The sequence below is a fragment of the Pinus tabuliformis genome, chromosome J, assembly GCF_031772625.1.
Source record: "Pinus tabuliformis cultivar Carrire ecotype Pingquan chromosome J, CPIR1, whole genome shotgun sequence".
Taxonomy (NCBI): Eukaryota; Viridiplantae; Streptophyta; class Pinopsida; order Pinales; family Pinaceae; genus Pinus; species Pinus tabuliformis.
In genome coordinates, this window is record NC_142295.1 from 1079804681 (window position 1) to 1079827034 (window position 22354).

The following is a 22354-nucleotide window of genomic DNA, read 5'->3' on the forward strand; positions in this document are numbered from 1 at the left end:
GTCATGTGTAAAAACAACATTTTCACTAAAATTAATACATATACCTCAAACAACTTAAAAAAATTTATTTTTAACAAAATATGATTAAATAAATTAGAAACTATATAAAAGAATTATAATCATAATAATTAAATACTCTGGATTAAATATACACTGGATTAAATTGTCATGTGTATTGCTATGGAATGATGGTGGGAGATTAGGTCAAACTTTGCCATGTGTATTGGTAGAATTGTTTAACTTTTTAGGTTATTATAATATCCATTATAATATAACCCAGTTATAAGTGAAAAAGTTAATTAATTAAAACAATAACATAGTGTTACAGATGTTTTTTTTATTAATAATATTTCCTCATGATATATTATGGATTAATACTGGTTTTCAAGTGCCTTATAAGATAGACTTCGTATATTACCTCTCTGTTGGAATTCAACATCCTCACGAGATTGAGACCTAAAAGCAGCGGTTGAAATTGACTTATAAATTTCATAAAATTAGATTAATTTATAATTAGTTTGCAGTTTTATGAGAGAGAGATTGAAGATAAAAACCACATATATACATGTATAGAGAGTTGTCAAAATCGCATCTTTACATTTGTAATAAGTGAATTTCTTGGTCACAGTTGCGTTTGTAATATTGGCATAGAAAAAATAAGAGGAATGTTTATTTTAATGTAGTTATATACAGAGCATGTAAATGATGAGATACATTCTAGTTTTATAGACTCTCTTAGTTTAATTTTGTGATATATTATAGATAAGATAGAGAGTATATAGATTCATAATTACTACTAATATTAACCTACAGTTTCAAATGTCTATATAATAAGCATTTACTTCTCTATGTAGTCAAATTGTAGATCTTAAAGGATTTATGAAGGCGATCTGTCCATCCTAAATATAAATATGTACTGTTTTAATCATAATATAAAACGGAAAAATTTTTCTAGCTGAAAAAAGTATTTGCATAAGCGAATTAATTGGTTTCGCATAAAGTGAAATGCATAGCCTAACAACTTTGAAAACATTTCCTGTATCACATTTTTATTTCACTGGCAACATGATATTTTCATTTTACATGTAATAGGAATTGACAAATAAGCATGCAGAAGATAATGGGCAAGGTAAGCCTACAATGACTGGAAGTTGGAAGACCCCGTGGTGTCGTGTCGTTGTACCGACGTAAAAACAAAACAAAATGCGTTACATCTTCATGGATGGCTGGCTTCTACTTTTATTCAAACTAGAGGCCCACAGACCAACAACTGGGCCAGTCCACTCATTCTTCATCACTCCACTGTCCAGGCTATGGCCACAGGACTGCGAACAACTTGCGTTCCGCCCTTCACGCATTTCCACAATATTTGACCGAACGCTTGGCGTCCTTTAGGTTTGTGGTCAGCTGCAATTTTGCTTTCGAATGTCACTGTATAAGTCGCCTTCTGGTTTTGCTTTTCGAAGGCGAGTGTCGTCGGCTGCACTCGACTGCCATTTCATATACAGACGGTGCTCCTCCAACGTTCGTCACGGTTCTCCTCGTAACACGAACCAAACTACGCGGCTTAAACACCACCGAGAATGATGGATAGTTGAGATCTCCCGGCGCGGAGCGTAATTTGGGGCAGGATGTTGCCTGCCTTGTCAGAATATGAATTTGCTTTGCTGTGTAATTTAGGGTACACAGAAAGCTAACGTAGTCGTCCATTCCAAGATCATAGAGGAGACCGGGATCCAAGGCAGCATTGGGATTCACATGACCCGCGCCCATTGCAAAGGCGTTTGCCGGTAAAGCGGTGAATGCGTCGCTTATAGGGCTTTTGCGGTTGTCGAATAGCACCGAAGATGTCATGAGAGCCGATTTTATTGCTGCGGGTGTCCATGCCGGATGAGCAGCGCGTATAAGCGCCGCGAGGCCGGTCACATGAGGGCAAGACATCGAAGTCCCAGAGATTATATTGAAATCTACTCTTTCCTTGTCGGAGTACGTTGGCCCCGCGTGCCCTGTCCACGCCGCCAATATGTTGACTCCCGGAGCAATCAGGTCCGGTTTAAGGATCTCCGGAACGATGGTATTCGGCCCTCTGGACGAAAATGCTGTTACGACCGGAGCTCGTGCTTTACCAATTACAGTCAGCCCCTCCAATTTCATAGTTGCCATAGGATTTGTACTCGTGTTTATGTAAGCTTTTATGTATTCCCCGGCCTTGGGACCCACCATGGTCGCCTGGAACAGATTATGTCTGGTCGGCGAATAGTCTCCATCTTCATCCTGATTAACTAGAATCATCCCCGCACCGCCGGCTCGCTGCACGACCAGTCCTTTTTCTGTAGTTCCGACCAGGCCTGGAATTTCAAATTTTTTTTGCCTGTCAAATTAAAATTTGATGACGTTTTTGTATTTTTTTTACCCTTCGTTTTACGTTTTAACTAAATATGTGAGTGTCACAGAAAATTCTATTTTAATAATTTTTGTAAATTTATTCCACAACACATAATAAGTCATCAAATGGAGGCTGATAATCACTGTTGTTTATAATGTTTCTTGTTAGATTGAAATTGCAGATTTGCAGTCTATCATATTTATAGCTCAGATTTATGGTGGAGCCATTTAAACAATAAAATCTTTTCAAAAAATTTACAATCCATGGACTATAAATAAATTATCTAGTGAGATTATAAATAAATCTTGAACTATAAATAAATCATCTAGAGAAAATACAGAAAAGTTATGTAATAATAAACAGTTATTATACTTCATTAAAAGTCAAACTTTCTGGAGAAACTACAAATTTTTTTATCAATAGGAATATTTCAATACATAGATCCTCCCTTAAACATAAACTAGAAGAATTTTCAAAGCTCAAGAATCCTTCTTGACTTTGTATCTATCCATATCTCATATACTGCATGCCAATCAACATTAGATGATTCAGGTCCATTCAGAGATACTCTCATTAGAGCATCTAGTGTATCCAACCCAAGCCTCGATTTTCTAATGTCCTTGATGATGTTTTGCTTGGAAAATCCCCTTTCACAATCCACTGTACTTGCAGGAATAGTGAGGACAGCTTGCCATAATTTCATCATATTAGGATAGGTTTTGTGCCACTGTTTTGTGTTATGAAAGACTTTCCATGCTTCTTTCATAGAAAACCCCTCACAAGCCAGATTTAATGAATCAACAAAAGGGTGCAACTCTCTTTTACAAGCTTTAACATCAAATAAAGCTACAAATCCAACATCATTTGATACGGTATGTTGCAAATGTTGAAAAAGCTTTAAAAACCAACGCTCTGAATTTTTCTCACGACTACGACGCTCTTCTGAATAATAACAAGGGCTGAACAATTTCGCTGCATTAAAAAGATGAAGGTCTGGAAATCTTTCATTCAAAGAGTCTATGAGAGTCTCTATATAACCTTCAGTGAGTTGCTGACAACTCTCTTGTGTACCTTCAATACAAGGTTTCATAGATTGTTTCCTTGCTTCATTGGATTCAATATCCATGGCTGAGATAGAGATGTATTGTAACTCATGTCTATCTACAACTTTCCCTTCATCTTTAATATCAATGTATCCATTTTCAGAATCATTTAAAAACTTTGAAAGATAAGTTGTGCCTTCTGCAAATGTCTCTTTTCTCAAAAACCATCTAGATAATGTGCTTATAGTTACTTCAAGAGCCAACCCAATAGTTGTAATGTCTACATTTTCTTCTTGAAAAGTCACATTCAACTTGTTCAATTCCCCTAGCACATCAGCAAGCATATGTAAACAAAACTGGATAGAATATATTCTTGTCTTATCATACCAAGATGCAGTTTTTTTTCCATTTTTCCACAAAGTTAAAATTGCTGGCATAAGTTTCACAAGCCTTATAATAACTTCCCCCCTGGATAACCATCTCACTGAATGTATTTGTAGAACATCAAGAACATCAATTTGCATGACTCTAAGCAAATCATTAAGTTCACTATTTCTCTTTGGAGAGTTTTGAACCCATGAATACACTTTGTTTGCAATTTTTTCAACAAATAATAACTCAGGGAATTTCTTAGAAGCATCTGCTGCTGCTAAAGACTCACGATGAGCCACACAATGAACTGTAATAAGGTTTGGATTGTTCTTTTTCAAAAATGAAACAAAGCCATTTTCATGTCCAATCATTGCTGAAGCTCCATCTGTAGAAACAACTATCAAATCTTTATATTGAAGGCCTCTAACATCTATTAATTGATTGACACTATCATATATTGTTTTTCCTTTTCCATCTACTACATCTTTGAGCTTCATAAACTGCAAGATAGGTGGCCCGAGACCCTTTGAGTCTAAATATGTTGCATAAATAACAAGGTGTTGCTCTAAGGTTCGATCAGTGCTTTCATCAACCATCAATGAGAAGAAAGGACTTTCCAACATATTTTTTATCTGAATCTGTTCAAGATGTTTTGATATGCAATATATAAAATCATTTGCAGACTTACGATTAGTGTATGAAGAGTACTCTTGAGACTTTGGCATATTTGGAGTTTTTGCATCCATTAGAAATTTGCAAAGCTTCTCATACTTTGATAGAGATAAATATTCTTGACAAGTGAAATATGATATTTTCATTGTAGAAATCACTCTTTCTTTATTGGCATCTCTCATCTGTCTAACATGATTTGGAATTAGTTTCATATTTCCCTCCAATGCATTAATCCATCTTTCCTTAGCATCTTTATGCGCTCGTGATCTTTCATGAGTAACAAGAGCATCATGTTGTAATGTGGTGCAACCATTCCCTAAACCCCATGGTCCATTCATCCTATACTTCTCACAATAGTTACACTTCATAGTTATTTTATCATCAAACCTCACATAATTCAACCAAACAAACTTATTTAACCATTCCATGCGAAATTGTCTTTTTGTTTGCACTTTCATTTCTGAATTATCACCAACCTCTTCTTCAACTTCATTTGTTTCTTCATCTAGTTTTCCCTTTTGTCCATCCATACATTTCCCCAATTGTAACTTGTATCTTTCTCTTTTGAGACATTTGTAGGTTTGTGACCACCTGTATAAAATATATATATATAAAATAAAATTCATTAAATCAAAAATGAATATAACAATGGACAACATTGTAGAATAAATAAGCAGAACATAAATATATCTGAAAATAAACTTCAGCCTACTAAAATTTGCATCCCAAATATGCAACACACCAAAGAGAGACTCCAACACTATCAATTTATATATTAAACAACATAAAATTTATATATTAAATAGAATAAAATTTATATATTAAACCGTATAAAGTTTAAACAGTAATTTAAAAAAATTCAGAAAGATCTTAGGGGGTAATGAATCTCAACTTACTTAAGAAACCTCTTCCCCCTATTATAGTTTAAAAAATCAAATCTGAGGGCCCATGCCCTGCAACCACCTAATAAACAAAAGAAATCACGCGGTAGGTGTTTGATCTCCGTGTTCTGTGTGATAGGACAAGATTCTAACATTGATACTTGAATATATCTCTATATCGCATACCGTCTCTCATTCCAAGAACCCTCTAATAGGGTTTAACTGTATGCCTTACTTCAGTGTGGCATAATCATGGTTTTGGAAAATTCTAATTGTTTCTGGTTTTCCATCTCATGGATGAATGCATGCCAACCGAGGTCAGTTGCTTTCTTGCCTGGGATAATGCATTTTAGTTTAATTCCATTATAAATTCTAGAATATTTCAAAAAACACTAATGCATATAAGTTAATTAAATAGTTTCTTTTTTCTAATAACATTCTTATACATCAAAAAAATCTATATAAATTTATATATCAGTTTCAATGCATATTTATGAGTATTAAATCACATCATATTTATTGGAATGGGTGGTTTAATTAATAGATAAAATGGTTTATTTTCTAAATATTTTTTTAATTTTGTTCAAATCTTAAAGATATTTTTTAAAATTATAAGTGGCATTTTTTTAATTTTTTTTTTAATTTTGTCTATAATTTTGGAAGAGATTTTTAAAAATTATAAGTTCAAGTTGTTTAAGCAGCAGAGTTAGAGTGTTTCACTAGTTTTTTAGAACACTGAATCCATTTATGTATAGAAAAATGCATTTTAAACAATAAAAAGCAACAATTCTACTTAAAATTATATTACCCAAAAACACCATTGCAACGATGACTTAAAATTCATCATTTTATTAATATCCTTTATATTTATATTTTCAAAATATTCTAAAATCTATAATAATATTAAAAAAAACCTGGAATGTTTTAAGATTTACCATCCAATTAAAAAAAATAACTGATAAAAAATCACAATTTTTTTTTCTCTCCATTTTAATTAAATTATATTTATAATTCCATAGAGTTAGAGAATTTTTCATGGGAGAACTCTCTTTAAGATGTTTGGTCCTCTACCAAGCACACAAAAATTTAAAAATTGAGTGAATCCGTTGAAACTTACCACAAAGTTCTAACTGAGACTAAAATTTCATGTGCTTAGAAAAAGTTTCACCTCAAAGTCCTAATTGATTAATTCAATTTGGACTAAAGTTTCAGTACGCTGAATTTTTTTTTTCATGGTGGGACTCGTTGGAATGTTCAACCCTATTTTCAAAAGCAATCAAAATTTTAGAGTTTTAACATTAAAAGTTATTTTTATTTTGAAATATTTTTAAAATGTGATATAAAGCAGCCCAATCAAACAACTAATTTGATTATTATCATTAAAATTCCCAAAATAATTAAAATCAAATGAAATTCAAATTCCAAAAATATTCCGAAATCAAATCAAAACAAAACAAGAGTGAAAACTTTAATTAAGTTCATTGAAACTTCCCGGATGATGTTTAAAACCTAACTTACTAAGAATTAGACGAAACCCATCTGATCCAAAATAAAAAGTTTGAATGATCCTTTCACCAAAAACTTACTAAGAATTAGACGAAACCCATCTGATCCAAAATAAGAAGTTCGAAATTTTGAATGACCCTTTCACCAAAATGCCGTAGGCATGTTTAACCCACCAATATAGTGCACGAAAAATTTATTTCATAGCGCAGTACTCACTGTTGGAGCGCTTTCAGGAAGCACTGAACAAAACAATTTGACAGCGTACTATTCATGGGGTCCGTGGGGAAACTGAACAGTGCTCTCTGGTTAAAAAATGACGATATTACCGATACGCGAGAAAATTGATACACAGTCTATCAGAGAATAAGATGAAATGCGGACTCTCCAACATTAAAGAAGTATTTAGAACTGGTAGAAATAAATCTTAATCTCAAAATCTATTAGGCGTGAAGTGGATATATGAACTTTGTCAAGGGATCTTATGAACTTTTCTAAATACAACTAAAATCACTACAAATACATTAATTCAAATTCTTGTTATTAAAAGAATATGACCCTGGATATATCCTTTTCACTATTTGAAAAACCAAGGAGTCCGGACATTACTTTCAGACCATAATTGTCGTTACAAACTTACATGTGATATTGTGAAAAATGAAAAAATCGCTTTCTGTACTTACCCTGTTTGCTGGTTCTTTGTTTATACCCTGACATCCATGATCCACGACTGAACTCCAGTGAACCCTCCGACTCCCCAGATTAGAACCTGAGCTTCACCAGACCCTGGAGGAATAGGCACTGCACAGCTTGGAAGAATACGCACTGCAGTCTGCGGCAGCGGCACTAGTGACTAGCAGTGGCAGATTGCAATTTGCAAAATTGCAAGTCTCGTTTTAATTTTGAGCGGCAGCGCCGGGCAGATGGTAGCTGGATTATTCAATGGTAAGTACCCTTAGTACGCAGTGGGATGGTGATGCAGTTAAAGCGTTTTATTTTACACTGTGTGCAGCTGCCAGCGTAAAGCATTGTGTACCACGGCTACTGCAGCACTGCTGGTCCGGTGGTGACGTGGTCCAGACCCATACTCCTGGTGGTGACGTAGTCCAGACCCATACTCCCGGTGGTGACATGGTCCAGAGTCCCATACTCTGATTACAGGTATTATAAATATTTACGTTTTCTTTATGAAAGTGGACGTCAAAATGACGGATTGGAAAAGTATATCGCACGTCAAGTTTGACGTGGAAGATTTTTTTGCTGCCGTCAAATACGTCCTAAAATCAAAAATACGTCCCACAGGACGTCAAATTCCAGGCCTGGCGACAGCGACGGGCAGATGGTAGCTGGATTATTCAATGGTAAGTACCCTTAATACGCAGTGGGATGGTGATGCAGTTAAAGCGTTTTATTTTACACTGTGTGCAGCTGCCAGCGTAAAGCATTGTGTACCACGGCTACTGCAGCACTGCTGGTCCGGTGGTGACGTGGTCCAGACCCATACTCCTGGTGGTGACGTAGTCCAGACCCATACTCCCGGTGGTGACATGGTCCAGAGTCCCATACTCTGATTACAGGTATTATAAATATTTACGTTTTCTTTATGAAAGTGGACGTCAAAATGACGGATTGGAAAAGTATATCGCACGTCAAGTTTGACGTGGAAGATTTTTTTGCTGCCGTCAAATACGTTCTAAAATCAAAAATACGTCCCACAGGACGTCAAATTCCAGGCCTGGTTCCGACTTGTCCAAGATCACAGAGTACAATTTTTCCACGGACCATATCGGGATGAAGGCTTCCATTAATGCAGAAATTTGCATATTTCTTACTCGAGGCGGTTTTCCCGTATACCAAAGGCAATTGCTCGTTGGCCAGAGACAAGTCTTTGTTGAGGGCGAAGCCCATGTAGCTTTTGCCGTTGCCAAGCACGACGGGAGCCGGGAACTCTCTGTCGATGGTGCTGGCGCCTACGGTGGTTATCCATGGCGCCGTGTTGAAAATCTCATAAGGCCCTGAATTACCGGCCGAACACGAGACAAAAACACCCTTCTCAGTCGCTCCCAGAGCACCAATTGCTATAATATCATCATAATAAGCGGCATCACTAACGATGCCGAGCGATATCGATAGCATGTCGACTCCGTCCGAAACAGCCGCCTCCATTCCCGCAAGCACATCTGAAGTTACGCAGTCAAGAGCCCAACAGACTTTATAGACGGCCAATCGAGCTTTGGTAGCCATACCTCTAGCCGTCCCTCCGGCGAAACCAAGAAAGCTGGAAGCAGGCACCTCCGATCCGGCCGCAGTAGAGGAAGTGTGCGTACCATGTCCTTCGGCATCCCGAGGAGATCTATAATCGTCTTTTTCTTGGACACGACCGTACTGGGCTTCATATCCTTTGACAAAGTAACGGGCTCCAATGAGTTTTTTATTACAGTGGGACGCATTGAAGTCGGAACCCACTTCACACTCTCCCTTCCATTTCGCGGGCGCGGGAGTACTTAGGCCATGATCGCTGAAGCTCTTGCTCTCGGGCCATATTCCTGTATCCACCACGCCCACGATGACGTCATCACCGTAATGCGACAATGGCCATAGACCATCAGTAGAGCTCAACCCCAGAAAATCCGGGGTCCGAGTAGTATGAAGCCTACCGACAGAGTCCGGCAATACAGCCAAGCATCCATCCATATTCAGCATAGCTTGAGCGCCTGTGCTGGTCAGCTTGGCAGAAAAGCCATGCATCACCGTATCGTACATGTATAGCATAGCAGTGGGATCCGATTTGGATCCTGAAACCCGGTCTATCATTGAAGCGTACCAGTGTTGGTGGAGGCTGAAATGATGGGGTTTCATGGATTTATCCATGTAAACAATATACGATTTGATCTCCTCATCCTCACTAGACGTAGCCAACGCCTGTGAAGGCAACACTAAACTAATGATCACCAAAACAATTGCGCAGTTACAAGCCTTAATAATCTCCATATCACTAGCAGCGATATGATACAAAATGACAGCAATGAAATTACGCACAAAGAGGGACTCAATCCCTGGAGCTCATTCCTTGCCGAGAATTCATGCGATGCATGTCTAAAATTTATAGGAAAGAGCGTGTATAATATTCCATGTAATTGAGAAATGCTGTTGAATCATGCTTCCTGCTTGACAAAAGAAAATGAGAACGCGTTTACATAAAGAGATGATGGAATATCTCGCTGTCAGTTGCATTCAACTGAGAGAAACATGATGTGGAATATTTGGTCGAAGAACAACTACATTGGTTTTTAATGGATACAGGGTTTTAGATGCCATTTTTAGTCAATAAAATTTCCACGACCTTAACAGGGGAAGAGCCGTGGGACATTAAATTGGGCTCGCGTTCGGATCATGTTTTAGCAGAGGATAAGGTGGGAAAAGTTCAAAATATTTAGGATTATTTTATTTTATTATAATTTTTTATTGATATTATTATTTTAGAATTTTTATATATTTATTTTATTAATTCAATTTAGACCTTTTAATTTGTGGCGGTATTTATACGTATTTTCTTCTATAACTAATTTATTTTTAAATTAATGAAATACAAAATTTTATATACGTAAATATATTTCTAAATAGATAGTAAATCTAAGTAAATAGTAAAATGTAGAATTTTTGGAAAATCATTTCTCAAGATTGATGGTGAAAATTACACCAAATACAAATTATATAAGTGGAAAAAATTTAATATGATTTTAGAGTTTTTAAATCGATTCTTTTAATATGAGATGTTTTATTTAGAGATAATAAAATATTAAATTTAAATTGAATTTTTTTTTTAGTGTAGTTATGTTTACTTTAATATGTTTAGAGACTTGATGTCACGCCCCCAATTCTTTTTTCGTTTAATTGAGCGGGTGCGGCACCGCCTAAGTTAATAACTTGTTCACCGTTAATTAACTTTGCGAACTACGCCTTCAACAATTCATAATAAACATGAATTCATATTATTAATGTGCGGAAACCATCAACAATATAAAGATAATAATACAACTCGGCAATAATAATAATAAACGATCTTTTATTATATATGCGGAATTTTACATGACCGGGAGCCGCGCTCAACCGGCGTTCAATAAAAGGGAGGGCGCCCGCCCGTGCAAGAGCGCACGGCGGTCTGCCAAGACTCCACCAAGAAATACAATGATACAATATTACAAGTTCACACAATTCGGCGTTGGGCGGGCGGGCGCACCCGTGCACGACCCTTGCCCAAGCCACAACCCAAACCCAATGCGACTTCCGTGCGGTGGGCGCCCGTGCGCACCACTCCACTCTACCGTGCCCAATACCTTCGCCCGTCTCGGCGGGCTCATACCCGAGCTGCAGTAACGCCAACCTGCGCCTTCACCCAAGTGCGCACACTGTTGTGCGATGTAGAGTGAAGTGCCTTCGGTTGATTGTTCGCTGTCCAAATGAACCGCAGTCCATCCTTGTTTATATGCAAGTGAGATCGCAAGTCCATCCTCGGCCGACCTCCAAAATATTAACGTGAATGCCCATACTTTGTTTGCCTCCAACGTCGGCTCGCCCAAGAGTGGGTGTGTTCACATATGCAGTCGCCCATCGTATATATTCCGCAAGCTCGCCAATACTTGCGCGCACACACACGACGAACCTTCGCATACTTAGTCGATTTTTCACGACGGAGGGAGCGCGCGCCCATGCCCAAGAACGCAGGGCGTTACACTTGAACTTATATAAAAAGAAAATGAATTAGAGACTTGAATGCATAAAATTAGGAAAATAAATTATTCACTAAATCATTTAAACTAATATTTTTTAACAATAAAAATTTAATAATAATATTATTATATCATTTTTATTATTTTAAATATAATAAAACTTGATAAATAACAAATCTCATATAATCAAATTTAATAGGGTTATGTATAAAAAATTTAATCAAAAATAATTTTAATATGGTTATGTATAAAAAAATTAATGAAAAATAATTTTATAAAAAATGTTTTTTCATTAAATTTGATAAACAACATATTCCATAAATTAATATGCATGGTGAAAATATTATTATATAATAAGACTTTTTTAAATAAAAATTTAGAATAAATTTCAATATGAATGGAAAAATTATCTATCCATTTATAAAATAGTGAATAGTGTAGATACTTTATAAAATAACTTTTATTTTCATATGTAATTTTTACTCTCAAATATTTTTTATTAAATTTTAATGAATAATATAATAGAAACTAAACCTCATACAAATACCTATTTTAAATTGCTATTTTGTTTTTGTAAGCTTAGGTAGGTCCTTTTTTCTATTTATATAAAAACAAGCTGAGTACACAAACTGTCAATAGGTGGCCTCAACTCGCCCAGTGGGAAACCAAGTGTGTTGGCCACCTAAGCATATTATATGCCATCCAAAATTGGTAAATTAGCAGTCTTTCTACCCAGGCTATATAAACATAACTATTTAAAAACCAGTTTCTATCTACAGTTCCCATAAACATGCATATTAAAAGAAAAACCAGCCGCTAAAAAACATTGGTTTGAGTTCATGTACTCAATCTATTCCTTTAACTCGTCCTGGTCTGGCTCAACGACTGTTGGATCCTTTGCTAAGCCGTTGTTTGCTCCTCTGCTGAGCCGTTGTTTGCTAGTGTCATTTCCACGATGCAAGGGATGTGCCTTTGTATGCGATCCAGGCACATATTTTGTTTACAGAATTGGAATTGTATGGTTTACAAGTCCCGTTTATAATCAGTCATACCCCTGATTATCAGTGCCATCCCCACTAAAACTTGCTCCATTGCCTTACGCACCAACCTCTTCATGAGCCAGTACAAATGGAGACTCTGTTTGTATTATGACATTCGACCTCTCATATTGCCAGGGTCAGGAAAGAGGCCTCTCCATTTTTCCATCTCCTCCTTCGAATCCCCTGATGCCGGCATCTGTATCTTTTATATAAGCTCTAGCCGCTTCCTTCACGGTATCGTCCATGGGACGCCGCCCCAACCTTTTTCCTAGGGTGTCATTGTCCTGAGAGCACAAACCAATATTTGTCCTACCACTGCGACCTCGACCGCGACCTTTGGCAGCCCGTGCCATGTCGTCGCTCCCTTCTATCCGGGATTTTGCTCCCTGTGTTCTGGCTGCTTGTCTGGCTTCCTCGTCGCACTCCTCTCTAACTCTACGCATCCTTCCTTCCTTACTCCCTTTTTCATACCTCCTCACAGCACCTTGTTGTCCCATCCTTCCTTCATCGCCGTCCTCCCCACCTCTCCTCACCCTGACATTCCTCACACCACTTCTCTCGACCGTTCGGCAGTACCTTTCCACGTTCTGCCTTTCCCTCATGCGAACTGCGGTAAGCAGTCCTACCTCCAACCAATTTCTGACATTGCCATTATGACTGCTTAACCACTCCATCACCCGAATCAAAGTTATTTTAAATTACTATTACTATTTAAACATAATTTTTATTTTCTATATGTAATTCTTATCTCAAAACTATTTTTATAAAATTTCAATGCACAAGTTAATGTAAATTAAACCCATCGTAAACCAATTACTTTAAATCAATATTATAATAATAACTCAAATCTAAAAATCCTACTTACATATTTCAAGTAAATCACTATCATAATAATAATTTTAGCCTCTTAATGGTTGACTTACTTTAAATCAATATGATAATAATAATTCAAATCTAAAAAATCCTATAAATTTGTATAGAAAATAACATATTCCACCTAATTGCTGAATATTGTTGAATTATGCTCCCCGAGTTTGAGTGAAATACCGTGTGGCATATTTCGCTTTATCCGGAATAACATGTCCAATATTCAATAACGTTCTCGAAGGCATGAAACACGATATTTCGCTCCAGCAGTCAACACAAAGAGAGGGCCGCAAAACAATTAAATTGAGTTTGAATGAATGCGATCTTTTGTGTGTGAGGGGACAGGCCAGTTTTGTCCGAGAAAATTCCACCACCTATTTACACTAAACCAATATCTATATGTTTGAGATATGGTATTTTATCAAATAATTTATTAATTTTAAATCAATAAAACATTAAATGTTAATTGTGATCTTGGAGTATGTTTTAAAATTATTTATTTGGCTAAGAGTTTATAAGTTAACAACACAAGATTTAGAGGTATGTGGCACGAGTGAAATTGAAGTGACGTAGTTTTACCTTGAATAACAATAATGAGTATCTGCTAGTTTGACAACTAAGTCATGATAAAAAATTTGCAAGACAAAAAATGTTAAATAATTAAAATTTTATTAATATCAATATATTAAATTTTATAAAATACAATATTTAATAAAAATTTAATTAAATTTGACAATTTTATTATTTTCAAATTTGATAAATAATGTTCACGAGATCTTAAGGCACTCCTTGACGTGAAGTCATATGTTAAATTCCCCACTTTCATCGAGGTGATATATTGAACATGTTGAAGATGTAATTGTGCCAAGCTTACAAAAGAAAAATTAATAAATAATAAATACCATAAATTAACTAATCAAATTTAATGTTAATATATATAAAATTTTTAATAAAAATAACTTTATAAAAACTATTCTATTAATAAAACTTGATAAATAATAAAAAAAATTATTATATAATAAGATTTTTTAAAATCAAAAGTTATACCGATGAAAATATTATCTATTTACTAATGAAAAATTATCTTATAATACTGCCATCATTTAAATAATCTAAAAGATAGTTTTTATTCTCTATATGTAATTCTCTTCTCAAACTTTTTTTTTATAATATTTCAACCAATAACATAATATAATACTTTCATTTAAATATTTTATAAAATAAAATTTATTTTTTATATATAATTCTCATTATTTTATTATATATGGTTTCTATAATTTTTTATTTTCCCTGTGTGATTCAACTCTCAAACAATTTTTATGATATTTCAACCATAGCTACCAAGTTCGGCCGTACTGGCCAGAAAAATTCGGAAATACGGCAGTACGGTTCGATTCGGCGGTAAATTCGGAAATTGGAATTCGGTACATTTTTTTTTTAAATAAATTTTTTATATTAATTTTTTTTATAATAAACTTTAAATGGTAGGTTAAACTTATTAACTTATTACAATGATGGTTAAACTTATTAACTTATTACAATGATGGTTAAACTTATTAACTTATTACAATGATGGATGGAATTTGGTAATAAAAAAAATTATATTAAAAAAAATTATAATAAACTGTAAATGGTATGTCAGGGATATTACAGTTATGATGGAATTTAGTAAGATGGTATGTTAAGAATATTACAATTATGATAAACTGTAAATGGTATATTAAGAATATTATAATCATAATGGAATTTAATAAAATGGTATGTTACAAATATTACAATTATGATGAAATTTAATAAAAAAAATATTAGTATAAAATTTAATATTTAAAAATAGAAATTTCTATGTTGTTTAAAACATAATTTTTTATATTAAAAAAAATTACATTTATTATTTAACTTGGTAAAGATTTTTTGTTAAGATATATATATATATATATATAATAGAAATTTCTATATTAAAAAAGTATAGTAAATAGTAAATTGCATATTAAAAAAAGTTATAATTGTAAAAAACAATAAATTATATATTAAAATATAGTAAAAAAATAGTAAGTTTATACGTATTAAAAATAATAAATTCCTATAACAAAGAAAAACAAATTCTTATCTATAAATATTTATAAAATATATATTCTCCAATTTTTTTTATTTGAATTTTATACTTCCCTTATTCCCCATTAGTAACAAAATGGAAAAGATGAATTAAAGTTGGGGTGTGTTTCTCCCTTCCTCTCTATTGGGGTGTGTTTCTCCCTTTCGGTCTGTTTTGAATTGAGTAGAATGCATATCTGGACTAACAAAATCTACACTGTAAACAACTCTTTGAAAGTTTGTTTCACTGGAAACGCTAAATCTACAAGGAGAGAATTATGTTGTTTTAGTTATTAATTAATAATGTTGTTATTTTTTCTTATTTTTAAGGGTTTATATTAAAATTTAGGACTTGATAATATGATTTTTTTTTAAATATATATTAGAATATAGATTTTTTTTTTTAATTTAAAAATAATTTAATTTTGAAAGATCTCTACTTCCGAATTTTTCCCGTATTGTATTTTTTCTAAATCTCGAATTATTCGTATTCGAATAATGGAATACTATCATCATTTAGATATTCTATAAGATAGATTTTATTTACTATATATTAACCACCAGTGGTTTGAAATCTTAAATTCAATGATAGCGGGCCCCAATGTCTGCGTGTGCTGCTGATAAGGAATTCGGCAAACAACGTAGGTCCTGTTGATCAGAAAAATTTAAACGATAATAGGATCTTCAATTCATTAGTAAAGCTGATACAGACATCGAAACGGTATTAGTGAGGAGGTGGTTTAAAAAAACGCACTTATCAAAAAAGTTGTAGTAATAATAATAATCTGCCATTGTGACTGCAATAATAGTTAGTTTTATGCCATAGTGCCTGCAATAATAGCGGCGCCAAAGAAAATCTAGCCTTTACCAAAGAAAATCTGTAGACAACATTCCTTGGTAGTAATAATAATAGTCTGCCATATTTCCTGCAATAATAGTGAGTTTTCTGCCATAGTGCCTGCAATAATAGTGAGTGTATTGTTAACATAGTTCCAACTGATTCTAACCCTATCTTAAAAAATTTAACAAAACTTTCCAAAGTACAGAAAATAAACATAATAAGCAATGAAAAATCTGGAGTCATATGGTAGTATTCTACATTGTTTGCAGAGGCCTGTTACAGGAGAATAGCATCAAAAGAAACTCAAAGCTTCTGCCATTGTTCCTGCAATGATAGTTAGTTGATGATAAACTATATTGTTAGTTCTGCGATCAGAAGAAGCTCATTGGCATTACAATAATAGATTATGCCATTGATTCTGCAATAATAGTTAGTTGATGATGAATAAAATAGTTCTAACTGATCCTAAAGAATTTTCCAACTTAGAAAAAATAAACATAAGTAGTTGTGAACCTTGACTGCTGCAGTAGAATTTCTGCATTGTTTGCAGAGGACTATCACAGAATATTTATACAGTTTACGTTGGAATTAAGAATCTTTATGTGAGAATGAACTCGCTACAATTAAGTTGGAATTAAGAATCTTTATGCGAGAATGAACTCGCTACAATTAAGTTACTATTAGAACACATTCATATAGCGTACCGGATAATATAAAACAAGTTCAAATAAAAACTAGGTCTCTGCAATATCTTTTTCACTCCAAGACAAATCATTTAAAAATAGAACGAACGCCTATTTTTCCAACTTATTATGATTAAACATTTAAAAACTGAGGTGCATTCCCTCACACTTCTATTCAAGAATAAACTTCATAAAGAAAAAATATTTTCAAAAAATGAGGTGCATTCCTCACACCTCTATTTAGCAAATATTATTTGAAAATAAAATAAATCACAAGATACAATAGACTTATCATGCTCTTTGCGGAATTTTTTTTAAGGAAAAACATGAAAAAATCACCCTCGTAGGATGAAAAACATAACAATAATTGTGTTCACATTCTCTACAATGCTAGACACTTTCCCTTCTTTCTGTCCTCCACGGCTGAGGTCAAATTGTCGAGCTCTTGTGAGGCGGACTTGATTGCATGGAGAATCATCTTCTTCACCTCTAACTTGTCTTGTTTCACCCTGTGATTCGTGGGCAGCAAGCGGAACTCTTGAGTCAACTGAATACATTGCTCTAAATTTTCAGGCGATACAAATCCATGGCAACTTTAATAGATGACTTGAGGTTCCGAACTTGATGAGGACACCCAGCTGGAATAAAGACTGCCTTGTAAAGATTTTGTTTGAATGTCCATGCCTCTACTCCATATTCTTCTTTAAGTTTCCCCTTGTGATACTCATTCAGGGAAATAGTCTGATCATGAATTGGATGAGTAACCTATGTAAGATGCTTTTTTTCAAGGTGCTTGAATTCCCCCTTGTGTTTCTCCAAATAATCTTGTAGCTTGGGTATATCATCTCTCCGAAAAATATCCCAAAGAGCACCTCCAAATTTAGAGTCTTTGTTTTCAATCCTCCCTGAACTCTCTGATAGCCCATCACTTATTCTGTATTTTTCTCTCAATTTATCTATTGTTTTTTGTTTGGAATCTGTGAATTTGACTTCGGTTGTATGCGTTATAATATTGACAGCATCTGCCACATCCAAGTGCAGCTTAGTGATTGAATCCCCTCTTCTAATATGCTCTTCCTTGGTGCCATAGGCTATGTAAGTTTTGGGACCCAAATCAGGGTTCAAGGAGTGCTTTGGAAGCTTTGTGGCAAGATTTAGAATCCTAGATTTAGGATGGGTGTACTCCTTGAAAAGTAAAGCACTGTTGGTAGACGCTCTTCCCCAAGCTCACGGTAGCAAGAAAGACAAAGATCATACTCACAATCATCACAACTTCTGTGGAAACTTACAATAGATGTGTGGCAGTTGTCACAAAAATGACGATCATCTACCTTCACATTAGACACTCGAATCTCCAGGTCTTCTGCAGGTTTTTTCTGAATTTTGGACTCCCCCTCCAGTTCCAGCATTTGCTCACCATGAATTTTGGTGACCAAATGTTGGAACTGGAGGGGGAGGCCAAAATTCAGAAAAAATCTGCAGAAGACCTGGAGATTCGAGTGTCTAATGTGAAGGTAGATGATCGTCATTGTTGGGATCATGATTGCTGTTACACCAAAACCCGCAGGTGTTAGTAAACGGAGACATCGCCAGAGTTAATGGATCCTCAAGAGGCGGTTAGTATACATGAGGGAGAGACTGTTTAGTTCATCTCCTGATGACTATTCATATTTCTAATTTATTTATTTACATAAATTCACCCAATCACAAGGATTAGGTGTCAACATTCCCCCCTTAATCTGAAGGGATGTTGGTGAGTCCAAGCATCATTCTGAATCGTTCAAGCTTTTCTCTTCCAAGTGCTTTGGTGAAGATGTCTACAATTTGCTCATTTGTGGAACAATGACGGAGATGGATTGTTTTGGCCTCAACATGATGTTGAATTAGATGATATTTAGTATTGATGTGCTTCGTTCGATCATGAAATTTTGGGTTCTTGGCCAACTTTATTGCAGAGGTATTTTCAATCATGAGTGGAGTTGATTGTACCTATTTTACCTGCAGATCTTCAAGAATTTTCCTGAGCCACACAATTTCTTTTGTTGCCTCAGCTGTTGCCACGTATTCTGCTTTTGTTGTGGAATCTGTTGGAACTGATTGTTTGCATGATCTCCAGGAGACAGCTCCTGATCCAAGACTCATAGCATATCCTGAAGTTGATACTTCAGTTTCTTTGTCTCCATCGAAGTTTGAATCAGAGTATCTAATCAAGCTGAAGTCGTCCACCTGTGTGTACTTGATTCCAAAGTCTTGAGTTCCCTTCAAGTACCTTAAAACTCTTTTTGCAGCAGACCAATGTCCCTCACAAGGCTTTTGCATAAACCTGGAGAGGATTCCAACATCAAACGAAATGTCTAGTCTGGTAGTAGTTAAGTAGTTGAGACTTCCTACAAGTTGTCTATACTTTGTTGCATCCTCAAATTCTTTTCCTTCAATAGATGTGAGCTTTAAGTTTTGTTCCATTGGAGTAGTAAGAGGATTGCACTCTGTCATGCCAAACCTGTTCAATAGATCTCCAATGTATTTCTTTTGAGAAAGAAATATGGACTTTGGATGTTGGGTTACTTCAATGCCAATATAGTAATAAACATAGCCCAAATCAGTCATTTCAAAACTTTTCCCCAATTTCTTCTTTATGGATGCAATGTAGCTTTCATTGTTCCCTGTCATCAAAAGATCATCTACATATACCACAAGATATACAACTGTTTTGCCAACTTTCTTGACAAATAAAGTTGCATCATCAAGATCAAAATGTTTGAAATTGAGTTTCAGAAGATGCTCAGTTAGTTTTTCATACCAGGCTCGCGGTGCTTGTTTGAGGCCATACAGGGACTTCACAAGTTTGCATACTTTATGTTCATGTCCTTTAATAGCAAATCCTTCAGGCTGGGACATAAAAAACATTCTCTTTTAGATCTCCATCCAAGAAAACAGTTTTTACATCCATTTGATGGACTTTCCAACCGTTTTGAGCTGCTAGTGCAAAGAGTGTCTGGATGGTAGCCCATTTTGCTGTGGGGGCAAAAGTCTCCTCATAATCGACCCCTTCCTTCTGTGCAAAACCTTTTGCCACAAGCCTAGCTTTGTGCTTGTCAAGTGAGCCATCAACTTTATACTTGTTCTTGTAGACCCACTTGTAGCCAATTGGTTTGGTTCCTAATGAAGGATCAACCAGCTTCCAAGTGCCGTTCTTTATGAGGGCATCATACTCCTTTTGCATCGCTTCTTTCCATTCATCATGAGAAGCAGCATCTTTGAAGGAAGTTGGTTCAAAATCTATAGACAAGTTCAATTCACAATCATAAGAAACATCCATATTAACAGGTGAATTAGAGTCGTCTACATCACCTCCATTTTGCCGGTTTGAATTTCAAGTTCTTGTCTTTCCAACCTCATCAGGATGAACACTTTCAAGTGCCTTTGTCAGCCACTTTGGGGGACCTTTCTCAGATGGTCTAGGCTGCTCCGTTGATTGAGTTGGGACTGAATCAAGATTGAGTCTCCCAATTCTATCAATTACATCACTTAAAGCATCATCCGTTGTTGGAATTTCATGCGGGGGAGAGTGTTCTTCAAAAGAAGATTCCACATGTTGATCTAGTATAGGAATCCCCCCTTCAAGATGTGGAATCTGATTATCAAATTCTTGAAATGATTTTGCTTTTGCAAATCTATCCAAGTGATCAAGTTGCCGCTCAACAACATTGTCACATTTGGATGATTCAAGAAAAATTACATCTCTAGATAGAACAAACTTTTTATTTACTTCATCATAGAGACGGTATGCTTTGGAGGTGTTTGAATATCCCAGAAAGATACACTTACGACTTCTAGCACCAAGTTTGTTTCTATGTACCTTTGGTATCAAGGCATAATAGGTGGAACCAAAGACCCTGAGATGCTTTACCGAAGGGACATGTCCATACCACATTTCATATGGAGTCTTGTTTCTTATAGCATTAGATGGACATCTATTCTTTATATATGCAGCACATAGAACAGCATCAGCCCAAAACATTATCTTTACATTTTTGAAGAAGAACATGGATCGTACCATATTTAAGATTGTCCTATTCATTCTTTCAGCTACACCATTTTGTTGGGGATTATAAGGCACAATTGTTTGATGTTTGATCCCATGCTGGCGAAGATAGTTTTCAAATTCATTTGATGTGTATTCTTTTCCATTATCAGTGCGAATAGACCCAATACGAGATTGTGCATCATTTTCAATCCATTTATGAAAATTCTTGAATGTTTGAAAAGCATTAGATTTGTTCTTCAATAGATAAACCCAACACATCTGGTGTAGTCATCAATAAATGTCATGATATATTTATTTCCATTTGTAGAAGGAACGGGCATTGGACCACATAAATCTGAATGAATGAGTTCAAGTTTCCTATGTTCTCTTGAATGTGAATCATGAAAAGACTGTTTGCTATGCTTTCCTAGAATGCAAGCATCACATTGCTTAAGTTTCCTAGGAAATGTAGGCAAACCAGCGACACCATTTTTCTTCAACAAGCGGAGACTGTCATAGTTCAAATGTCCAAATCTAGCACGCCATAATAAACTTGATGGAAGTGTACCTTCTTCATGATGAGAATTGTATGAGAAATGTTGTGCATGAGCAGAGGTTCCTTGCAGCTTGATAAGCCTTTCTTCTTCTATTCCCCTCATGACAAGTGAGTGGTCAGATGCTTTTCTTACCTCAAGCTTGCCATAAAACATATGAATGGAGTGACCTTGCTGGCGGATGTGAACCAAGGACAACAAGTTTCTCTTGAGCTGTGGGAGATATAGAACATGATGCAGAAGAAAGTCTGGAAGACTAGGCAGTTTAAGCCTGATTGTGCCAAGCCCTGATGGCTTGATTTTTGATTGATTTGCAAAGTATATTGCTCCATCAACATTGTCAGTGAAATCTTCAAAAAAATATTTTCTATGAGTCATGTGGCAGGTTGCTCCTGAATCAAGCAACCAATCATTTTTCCAAGAAGCAAGTGAAGCATTAAATAAATCTTCATTTACTCCAATGTTACATTGTGCCACAACATAGTGAGCAGATTCAGGTGCTTTACCTTTGTTTGAATCATCAGTTTTACCTTTCTGTTGGTTTCTTTTCTGCTCAATTTTGTGTCATGGTAGCTTGCATGTAGAGGCATCATGTGATCCATTTCTTTTGCAGCGAATATAGTGCAAATCTGCCTTTTCTCCTTGAGAATGTTTGCCCCCCCGC

General features: G+C 35.3%; 1 pseudogene; it reads right to left on the reverse strand.

The window, feature by feature from the left end:
- Positions 1 to 1013: 1013 nt before the first annotated feature.
- LOC149230721 (subtilisin-like protease SBT1.7) lies at positions 1014 to 9924 on the reverse strand (annotated as a pseudogene).
- Positions 9925 to 22354: the final 12430 nt, after the last annotated feature.